At 33.2% G+C, this 12078-nt stretch overlaps 1 long non-coding RNA gene across 3 annotated transcripts in view; it reads left to right on the forward strand.

Moving 5' to 3' along the window:
• Positions 1–12078, forward strand: part of LOC141502416 (uncharacterized) — a 293674-nt gene that overhangs the window by 43382 nt on the left and 238214 nt on the right. The window lies entirely within an intron of this gene.

A 12078-nucleotide genomic window follows, 5' to 3' on the forward strand; every position in this document is an offset into this window, starting at 1 on the left:
TTATTATTATTAATATTATTATTATTATTATTATTATTAGGCTCATCCTTTGTGAAATAAAGGAGTTACACTAAGTAATCTCTAGGGTACCTTTGATTCTAGTAAAAGTTCTTGGGGTTGGTGTTATTGAGGTAAGACATTTATTGATTGATCACCAGGACATCAGTGATATTACCAATACTTTCTGGCATGAGGAGATAAATTGGAAGAGAGGACCTGATAGGTTGCACATCATCTTTGTGCCCCAAACTGGTTAAATGCATTCTCATTTCTGATTCTTTAAAACACCAAACCTCCTTCAAAATTCAGCTCAAAAACCAATTCTTATAGGAAATCCTTCCTGATCACATCAGCTTCTAGTGGTTCCTCCTTCAATATTATATTGTTAGTTTTTCTAAATAGCTTATCTGCACTTATTCAGATTTCGAGCAATTTGAATTGCTATAACACCCTTCTTTCCCAGTTAATAAATAACATTTACTTATTATTTAGCTGATAGAATTTAAGCTTCTTGAGGAACTACTTAATATCTTTATATCCCTACAGCTTAGCATAGTGCCTGAAACATAGTAAATGCTCAAAGAACGCTTGTTTGATTTGATCCAGTTTTCTCTTCAGATTCTGTAGATGTAGTGTCAGACACCATAAATATATAGCTGTTTCACAGATAGTGCTATTAACTGGCAGCTAGATGGTGCAGTGAACATTTAGTAGTTGTGTGACCCTGGACCAGTCATCTAACCCTGTTTGTCTCTGTTTCTATATCTGTAAAATGAGCTGGAGAAGGAAATGGCAAACTACTCCAGTATCTTTGCCAAGAAAACTCCAAAGGGTGATCATAAAAAAAGACATGACTGGTACAATGCTATCAGCACTTGGGAGCTGTCCACAAGTAAAGCTCTTCAGAAAATCTATGTGAGGGCCAAGATTAGTCCCAAATACTAGGACTCCAAAGGACACTGGCAAAACATATTGACTGAGTCAAATTGAAAATCATCTGTAAAAGCTCAGGTCTATTTGGATACCAATTTGTGGGGTTCCTTCTAAAAATGTGCACATATCCTTTATTTAATAAACTAAATAATTTATTTGAAACATCAGCTTAAATAATTAACTAGATCAGCCACTATTTATACTCAATTAATTTCAGTTCCTAAAATATAATATAAGATTTCCCCTAACCCTAGCCTATATTTTCCTGGTTTGTAAATCAAAAAGTCATATTATTCAAATATTGTTCTGAATCTTGGATATAACTTTTCCCTCTGTCCTGTGCTCACTGATTTACTCTCCATATTAATTGCACTAATAATGGACTATCTGATCTTGAGCAACTAATCCTTTAACTCAGATATTCTACTTTGATCTTTCAGATCAGATTTGTCTATCCTCATCACAACTCACCCCAGGGCAGGGTGGGGAGTAGTATTTATCCAATAGATAACTTTAACAGAGGATCAGTTAGATTTCAAGTCAATGAACTCTGAGTCAAATATATAATTCTCATATAATCCTATTCCCCATAATTGAAAAAGTCCAAATCAGGGGTGGCTAGGTGGCGCAGTGGATACAGCACTGGCCTTGGGTTCAAATCCGACCTCAGACACCTAGCTGTGTGGCCTTGGGCAAGCCACTTAACCCCATTGCCTTGAAAAATCTAAAAAAAAAACAAAAAAGAAAAGTCCAAATCCATAAAATTGCTTTTTATTAAACTATTTACTGATCAGTTTTCTTCTTTGCTGAGAAATGTAATCCCAATCTAAAAAGACTAATTCTTGATTACCAATTGATTTTTTGGGGTTCAACTTAGATGGACTAAAAAATTTATAGAGATGAGAATTGGGAAGGACTGCCAATGTCTTCTAGACCTAGATGTCACCTTTAATGAAGAAAAAAAGATTTTCCCCATTCAAAGAAAATCATGTGAATAGTATCACATATATCTCTTGTAATAAAGTATATTCATAATTCTTCTTGGTTCAGGAAATTGGAAGTAAACCAAAATGAAATGCTAAGGGAAAAACTACCAGTAATTGTTGAAAACTATTTGTAATGGATTCAGTTTTGCATTTTCAAATATGAGGTAGTATTGTGGATAGAATACCAAATCTGGAGTCAGAAAGATGTGGGTACAAATACCACTTCTCTGAGTTACTAAATCTATGACCATTGGCAAGTTACTTACCTTCTTTGGACCTCAGTTTTCTCATCTGTAAAAGGAATATTATAATGCCTAGAGTACCTCTTTTGCAGAGTTATTTTAAAGTTCAAATGAGTTAAAACAGGTAAAGTTCTTTGCAAGTTTTATCACTTTATGGAGATGGCATTATTATTTTAAGAAATTCCACAGCAAATAGTGATGTAATGAATGAGGACATATGCTGTAAGCACTCAAATGTGACTAAATGATAGTAGATGAGCTGTGTGCCTCAACCAATCCTCTAGACAAGGTCTAGAAATCCTATAATAGGATTTTTCATTGGTGGAGGGAGTTCCCTTAACAGGAATTCTCTATGTTGACAAAATCTTATATTCTTTGCATATTTAAATAATATATATTTAGATCAATTTGAAATTTTTAGCATAAAAATTCAGACTTAAACCTCTATTCCTCATATAGATAGACAGTAATTATTATGAAATGGGAAAAGTACCAGATTTGAAGTCAGAAAATCTTAGTACCTGGGTTCAAATCTGGTCTCAGACATTTAATAATTACCTAGCTGTGTGGCCCTGGGCAAGCCACTTAACCCCGTTTGCCTTGCAAAAATCTAAAAAAAAAAGGAAGAAGTCAGAAAATCTTGACTCAAATTGGAGATCTGTTACTTACTCATGTAGATCTTTTCATAATACTCCATATTCATCAACTTCATCTTTTTTTTGTTTTTTTGCAAGGCAATGGGGTTAAGTGGCTTGCCCAAGGACACACAGCTAGGTAATTATTAAGTGTCTGAGGACAGATTTGAACTCAGGTACTCCTGACTCCAGGGCCTGTGCTCTATCCACTGTACCACCTAGCTGCCCCAACTTTATCTTTTCTTAAAGCACAGTATTATGCCATAAGATTCAGGTACCACAATTTCGGTATCTATTCCCCCAATCAATGGCCATTCACATTGTTTCTAATTCACTTCATATTAATAGACTTCTTGGGGTGTAATCCTGGTAATGGAACCATTGGATTGAATAATAGGAGAATTTTAGTCTCTCTTTATTCACATAATTTAAATTAATTTCCAAAATGTTTGTACTGATTCACAGTTCCAGCAACAAAGAAGTGGGAATCTTTCCACAACTCCCCTGAAATCAGTTATCTTTTTGTCAATTTTCAGGATGTGAATTTAGTTCTATAATGTGCATTTTTCTTATTATTAGTGATTTATAACATCCATTCATTTGATTGTTAATACCTTGTAATTTGTTCAATAACTTCATATTGTCTGACCATTTGTTTATGAAGGAATAACTTTTGGTCACTTGTGCAAACATAGTATAGATATATGTTTATATTTACTTACCTAGATAAATATTTAAATAAATTTTTATGACTCATCTGTGTATAAATGTTTGTGACTGTGACCAAAAGTCACTCCCCAATAGATAAGTGATCACATGTTAATAAAAATAACTCTCAAGAGAAGAATTGTAAACTGTTACCTACATAAAAGAATGCTCCAATTCATTAATAATAAGAGACAGGCAAAAGGTTATTACATCTATTAATTATTTATATATGCTGAATATCAAACGCTTAACAGAAAAATTTTATATAAAGTTTTTTTAAACTACTAAACTACTTCCCTTTTTATCCTAGGTGCATTAATTTTGTTTGTGCAGCTTTTTCATTTCATTTAATCAGTTATCTATTTTTATCTTCTATAATTACCTTTATCTCTTCTTTGATTATAATAATTTTTCCAACTTCTTGTAGTATGATATTTATTATTAAAATTTATTCATTTTGAATGTTTACAGTGTTGACAAAAATGGAATTTCTGATAGACTGTTTTTCAAATTTATCAGTAGTTTTCATCAAATAGGCAGTTTCTCCTAAGTAATTTTTTTCTGATTTATTAAAAACTGAATTATTGAGGTCCATTATTTCTGATTCTCCCTTGTTTAGTCTGTTCCATTGGTCTGTCTCTATTTTTAATCAATATTATAATTTTAAAAATTATAATTTTTTATATAATTTTTCTTTTTAAATTTTTGAGTTCTAAATTCTCTTCCTTTCTCCTTTACCCACTGAGAAGGCAAACTATAGGATATCAATCATACATGTGAAATCTTGCAAAACATTTCCATATTCCATATGACAATATTTTTAAAAAAACAAGAAAAAAAGTGAGAAAGTTATACCTCAATTTGCACTTTGTATTCATCTGTAATACTGGAATATTCTATGGAAGTGGATTGCATTTTTTCCATCATGAGCCCTTTTGAATTATTTTGGGTCATAGTATTGATCAAAGTAAACTTTTTCACAGTTCAGCATTATTACAACATTGCTGATATTGTTCACAATGACCTCCTAGTTCTTATCCCCTTACTTTGTATCAGTTCATATAAGTCTTGCCCTTTTTGTAGAATGACTGCTCTTGTTTTTTCTCAGAAGACAAAAGTATTCCAAAGTCATGTGCCACAACTTGTTCAATTATTTCCTAAGTGATGAAAATACCCTCATTCTCCAATTCTTTGCCATCAATAAAGAACTACTATAAATATTTTTGTACATATAGGTCTTTTCCTTTTTCTTTGATCTCTTTGAGATATAGATTTTGTTAGAAGTATCACTGAATCAAAGGTTATACACAGTTTTATAGATCTTTGGGCATAGTTCCAAATAGTTCTCTATAATGATTCACTATTTCATTGTCTTTTCTACTAGCAGTTCATAGTGCCTACATCTCCTCCAGCATTTTTCATTTCTGATCGTTGTGAAGTGATAACTCAGAGTTGTTTTAATTTGATTTTCTCTAATCAATAGTGATTTTTAGCATTTTTAAAAATGTGATTGTAGATAGTTTTGATTTCTTCTGAAAACTGCCTATTTATATATTCTTTGGTCATTTTTCAATTGGGGAATGGTTCTTACTTTTCTAAATTAGACTCAGTTCTCTACTCAGTATATATTTGTCAGAGACACTTGGTGCAAAATTTTTTGATACTATTTCATTGTCTATACTACCTTGTAGTATAATGTTGTTTCCCTGATTATCTATTTTAATTAAGCCCATTTTTTGCTTTTGCTTTGTCTGAGATCATGGTGATTATTCCTGTTTTTATTTACTTTAGCTGAAGCATATTAGATTCTACTCCAGCTCTTTTTCTTAACATTTTGTGTATCTTTCTGTTTCAAATATTTCTCTTGTAAACAAAATATTGTTGGAGTCTGGGTTCTAGTCCATTCTACTATCTACTTCCTTTTTATGGGTGAGCTCATCCCATTCTCATTCACAATAATGATAACCAATCGTGTATTTATTCACATCCTATTTTTTTCTAATTCCCCCCTCTCCTACTCTTTCTTCCTCGCCTCTCTGTCTCTGTCTCCATCTTTGACTATGTCTCTCCTCAAAAGTCTGTTTTGTTTCTAACACTGCCTCCCTTGATCCACTCTCCCTTTTATCAACTCTTCCCCCTTTTCTCTTTTCTCCTTCCCCTCTTATTTCTCTATTGGAAACTTACATTTCTATATGCAACTAAGTGTATGTAGACATGTATGTGTGTGTGTGTATATGTATATTTCCCTTTTTGAACTTACTCCAATGAAAGTGAGGTTCAAGTACTGCTTTCCAGTTCCATCATTTCCCCCTCCCTTATAAAAGATCTTCCTTGCATGTCTCTTCTTTCTTTTGTATGAGAAAATTTTCCTCATTCTAAGTCTTCTGCCAGTTTATCCCTCTTTCTCATCCCTTCTTTTGTGGAGATCATTCTCACATAATCAACTAATAATTCTGCCCTCTGTAAATTCTTTTTAGCTGCACAAATAATGATAAATTTCTTAGAAGTTACATTATCAAGTTCCCATATTGGAATATAAATAGTTTAACTTTATTGTGTCTCTTATGATTACTCTTTCATCTTTACTGTTTAATGCTTCTCTTGAGTCTTCTGTTTTAATGTCAAATTTTCTATTCACCTCTACACTTTTCACCAGAAATTCTTGAAATTCCTCTATTGGTTGTAATCCTAGTTCCATAGTCTTCTAATATATCCTATTCCAAACCTACTGTTCTTTTATAGTAGAAGCTGCTAAATATTGTGTGATCCTGGTGGTGGCTCTGCAATATATGAATCATTTCTTTTTGAGTTTTTGAGGTATTTTCCTTTGACCTGGGACATCTGGAATTTGACTATGATATTCATGGAAGTATTCATCTGAGGAGCTCTTTCAGAAAGTGAGCAATGTATGCTTTCATTTTCTATTTTACTCTCTGGTAATTTTCCCTTATCAGTTCTTGACATATGATATCTAAGCTCTTTTTTGAATAATGTCTTTCAGGCAGTCCAATGATCTTTAAATGATATCTCTCCTTAATGTATTTTCTATGTCAGTTGCTTTTCCAGTAAGATATTTTACATTTTTCCTATTTTTTTCATTCTTTTAACTTTGTTCTATTGTTTCCTGATGTCTTATGGAATCATTAATTTCTGCCTGTCCAATTCTAATTTTTAAGGAATTGTTTTCTTCACTGAACTTTCCCCCTTCTTTTTCCATTTGTCCAATTCTTTTGTGAACTTTTTGTGTCTCTTTTTTAAACCAATAATACAATTATGTTTTTAAGTTATTATTTGCTTTAATATTTTTGGGCCATTTTATCAAGCTATTAATTCTTTTTTTATTATTTTCTTATATTACTCATTAATTTCCTCAATTTTCTCTCTCCCACTAATTCCTTTCTTTAACTCTTCTAGGAATTCTTTTTTTTGGGTTTGAGCCCAATATTTAACCCGACATTTAAAGAAATTTAGCATTTTTCCTTGAGACTTTTTTGGGGGGAGGGAAGCTGTTTTCATGTAGTTATTTTCTTCTGAATTAGTATCTTGTTCTTTCTTGATACTGTAGTAGTCTTTTATGGTCAAATTCTTTTGTTGTTTGCCCATTTCCCAGCCTGTTTCTTAACTTTGAAAATTGGGCTATGCTCACCTGGGGGTGCAGAGGCACTATTTGAAACTCTAGACTTTTTTTGGTGCCGCCATTTGAGAGCTAGTTTTGGGGATCTGCAAGGTTCTTTTGTACTTCCAGGCTGATGTGATTCTAGTAGAGTTATATATGCTCACTGCTCTCTTGTTCTATGCTCTGGTCTTTACCCAGAAAAATCCCCTGGTCCCCTGCAGCTTCAAATGCTAGGATTTGTGCTCTCTCTACCCTTGAACTGCAAACTAGAACAGTGTATAGTCAATGGAGCCACTAATCACCACCAGCCATACCCTCTCCCAGCAAAAGGTCCTCTGTAAACTTTATCTGAATGATTTCTGAGCCCATTACCATCTCTGTCCTGAGAGAAGCTGCTGTTCAGCTGCTATGTAACAACCATAGTAAAAGCATATGTAGACGCTATACAGTCCTCCATATCACAGAATTCTCTTCCTGGCTTTTTGTATCAGGAGGGTGATCTTAATGAGAGATGATCTAATTCACTTTTTAAATAAAGAATGTGAAACTTACAGAAGTCATGGGTCTTGCCTGAACTCTTTTACCTATTTAAATGTAGAACCAGGACTAGAATTCAAGTTAGGAAATATCTTTTTTCTACCCTGTACCCTAAGATAAGTGGTGGAAGCAGTATGGTAATAGCTACTTCATTTGGAGTCAGGAAGACCTGGATTCAGGTCACATCTAATAATCTCTGAAAATTATTACTGTGTGAATATAAGTTAGTTATTTAACCTCTGAGTACTAATTCCCTCATCTATAATATGGAGATGATGATGCTTACTTAGAATGCCAATCTCAGAGGGCTGCTGTGAAACAACTGAGGTAATGGATGTAAAAGGCTTTCCAGTTTTAAAGAGTTACATACATTTAAATTATGTAATTTAGTAATGACATTTGAGCTTTTATGTACATAAATACATGTATCTATCCATATGCCATGTTATCATATCTAGAGCTTGAAAAGAGGCAATCTAATATATTTTATTGTTGAAAAATTCAGGCCCATGGAGTAAATAATTTGCACAAGGTAGCATTGGTAGTAAGTGTTCAAGATAAGATTTGAATCTAGGACCTCCAAAATCAGATCCAGTACTCTTTTCACTGTATTATGATGAAATATGTTTTTCTATAAATATATTAACTATTTGTACATAGCTCTGGATCTGTGATTTGGTTGTAGGGAACTTTCAATTTTAAAAACTATTTTCACTGATGCATATCAGCAACTGTTTGTAACTTATAGTCTTATAGAGTTAGGTAAGTTACTGAGAGGTAAAGGGATTGACCATAGTTGCATGTCTAAAATGAAACAGGCGTCATCTCTGAAATTTCCTCATTTGTAATAGATTCATAAAGTTATTGAAGGAAATCAGTATGTTTGGAGCACTTCTATACCTTTAGAAACTGACATCCTGAAGGATATATGTATATACGCATGTATGTATATTTATATATATGGAGGAAGATACATATTTATATTTAAAATATCTACATATGTGTGAAGATTATTTTTCTTTCTATATCTTTCTTTCCATATCTTTCCTTTCTTTTTATATCTCTCTATTTCTTTCTTTCTTTCCTCTTTTTTCTTTCTTCAGAATCTTTGCAAGACAATTCAAATGGAAGAAATTTGGTTTCCTGGTATGGTAAAGATCACTTGACAAAGTAAAGTATTGGACACTGAGATCCCTTCTCAAGCTAAAATGACAAGCATTCAAATTCTTCTGCTCTGATGGGCTGGCCATGTTGTTCAAATGTCAAAAGTACATTTGCCTAAGAGACTTTTTCATTGAGAATTCACATTAGGCTCACGTAGAAGTCAAAAGAAGTGACACAAGGGCATTCTCAAAATCTGTCTGAAGAATTCTGAAATCAGTTGTGAGAAATGGGGAACAATAACATAGGACCATCCAGCATGGGTACCTGAATTAAAAAAAAAAAGCACTGTACTCTATGAGTAAAGCAGAATTGTAATAACTCAAAAAGAAATATGACATGTGCAAATTTAGAAACAACTCCATTCTAAATGTTCCTATGGACTATTTGTTCCCACCTGTGGTAGAGCCTCCCAAACTCACATTGGACTGATCAACCACAGGTGGCACACTGTACCTTGATCCCAACGGAATGATGTCATTTCAGTTCTCTTTAAAAATGAAGGACAACAACCAGACTTGGTAAAAGATTACCAAATTTACTAGTCTTTTCAAAGAACCAGATTATAGTTTTACTTACCATTTCTAAAGATTTTTGAGGGGTCCTCCTTTAATGTCATTTTTCAGAATAAACCAAGATAGTAAGCTAGGAAGACCACGAATTTTTAAATTATTCCTTTTGTAGTTCACTTTGAGAGAAAGGAGGAGGAAACCAGTTCCATCCTTCTTTCATGAAGGGGCAAGAAAGCAACTGAGTCATGGTCCATGAATTAAAACCATTTATTTAACACTAATTGAAGAATTTACAATATTCCCATTCAAAGATAGGAATCAAAATAGAAGAATCTAGTGTAAGCAATGTTGTAGACAAAACAAGGAGCAAGGTGGCAGGAAGTTGGGAAATCTGTAAAGATCTAGAACTAGGGAAAGATATTAGAGTGTCCCCAACAGCTTCCTCCTTATGACAACATATACTTCAGTACCACTCTGATGTTAGGGCAACTGCTGAATGTGGCACTTTTTTTGGCTTACTTTATAGAACATGTCTTAGCACTTTAGAAAGTTGGGAAATTTTCAATTGTAATGAGTTTTGAAACTATGGTACTGAAAGACATGTATCAAGAGTGTAAGTGGTCATTTTAGTTTATTATATTTTGTTTTTCTTTTTTTTAAAAATGAAAATTACAAATTTGTTAGTAAAGGTTTCAGCAAATTGGAAGGGGAAACTATTCTGACATTTGAATATGAATATTAAGTTATTTTTCAGTCATATATGAGTCTCTGAGACCCTATTTGAGATTTTCTTGGCAGACATACTGGAGTGGTTTGCTATTTCCTTCCTCAACTCATTTTAAAGAACTGAGACAAACAAAATTTAAGTGACTTGTCCAGAGTCATACAGTTAGTAGATGTCTGAGGTCATATTGCAACTCAGTAAGATGAATCTTCTTGACTCCAGGCCCAACATTCTATCCCCTACACCACCTAGCAGCATTTTTCCCCATGAGCTCTTTGATGACAAATTGTATGGGATTTTGATGGAAATTCAGTATGGAAAGGGATCTGGTTCCATATAACTATTTTTGAAACCAAAATGAATTTGACTGGTAGGTGGGAATTATGTTTCAATGGATCTCTACTCAATGGAAGGGTCATCGTCTGAAAGGGAGTGGTGGAATTCAATCTCGAGTCACTTGACCCTAAATTTGACAAAGGTTTGAAAGGCATATGGTAGAAAATAGTTACAAACAAGCTTTCATTTCCCTGTGGTTTTACTGTTTTCTTTGTTATTGGAAAGAAAAATAAAATACAAGAAACCAAAGTATCCACTCATACTCTTGTTCCCTAATGATTGAAAAAAAAAATAAGCTTGTAACTTAAAGCAGAGTTATAGAAAACTCTTCCTTTCCCCATTCTAATTACCACCAATAGCCAAAAGACTGAAAGCTATGAGGAAATTATATAGACCTTCCCAAAGAGTTTGTGAATTTAAAAACTGTTTCTCTAACCAAAAAAAAAAATGCATCTGAGATTATAGCCCAAGGAAGAAGCCTCAGATAATATAGTTTCTTATATTCCTCTCCTACCCAGAAAAGTTTCTGAGTCTAAAAGTAAGGTTAGTTGAATGTAGAGACCCTGAAGATTTATTTAAAACTTAACTGAGTGGGTAACTTTTCTGTAATAATCCATTGATCAATGAAAGAAATCATAAATAATATTGGCTAATCTTTATCAGGAGAGAAAGTTGGGGTAGGACAGATGAATGAAATTGACTTATCTTTCTATAGTTAGTGAACATATATTCTAGGGATTGCCAGTGATTTTCTTTCTTTTTTTTTGGTAAAATAAGATAATTGGGTATTGTCAGTATCTGAACAATTGGAATTATGAAGGAATCATGTAATCAGATATTTGTGGAGGGAAAACTGAATGGTTCTTGACTGGAGACAGAAATAAGATTCCATTATTAAAGTCTTAATTCAAAGGAAAAATACACTAGCAAACATAAAGACATCAACTACACTAAATTGTTAGAAATCCTATCACCTTAATTCAGGAACTTCAATTATCAAGTTATCTTCTAAACTCTCTTATGGCCATTACTGTTATCTCAGTATCAATGATATTCCCCAAACTTTGCAAGCCCAAGATGGGAAAGTGAAAATTTATTATGACATTTTAGGAAAACTAAATAATAAATAGATATCAGTGGCCAAACATTCTTCTCAAAGAGCAGTTGAGATTTTTTTTTTCTGAAGAATCCCATGAACTGATAGAAAATCCAGACTCTAGAACCCAAAGGAATATCTATTTTGCTTCTTCTTGTGTTTTACAGGGGGAAAATGTTATTTTGAGTCCTGGAAAATTAAATATTGAGGGGAGGTATATGTTTTGTTACTTTGATAGGTTCAACCCAGGCCTTTATATCTATGGTAGCACCAAAGAAAAGTCAACAGTGTAGGCAAACCATTTGCCCATCAGAGGAAAACAATGAGATACAGAAAAGCAGTGTGTTTCTCCATTCCCTTTCTTGTCTCTTTTAGTCTAGAGAGTGTTGAGATTGCTTAAATTCCTTCTCTTCCAACCCCCATACCTCCACAGCATACCAAGATATCCCAAATATTCCTCAATTTGTTCTCCAAATAATATTCTGTTTTTTATTCCCTTAAGTTATAATTAGAGTAAATGGAGAGAAGCTTGTTTTACCAGGTTGTGGAAAGGGAGGAGTTTGCGCATTTGTCTATTCTCTAGCTTGTTGAT

The sequence above is a fragment of the Macrotis lagotis genome, chromosome X (genome assembly GCF_037893015.1).
Source record: "Macrotis lagotis isolate mMagLag1 chromosome X, bilby.v1.9.chrom.fasta, whole genome shotgun sequence".
NCBI classification, from domain to species: Eukaryota; Metazoa; Chordata; class Mammalia; order Peramelemorphia; family Peramelidae; genus Macrotis; species Macrotis lagotis.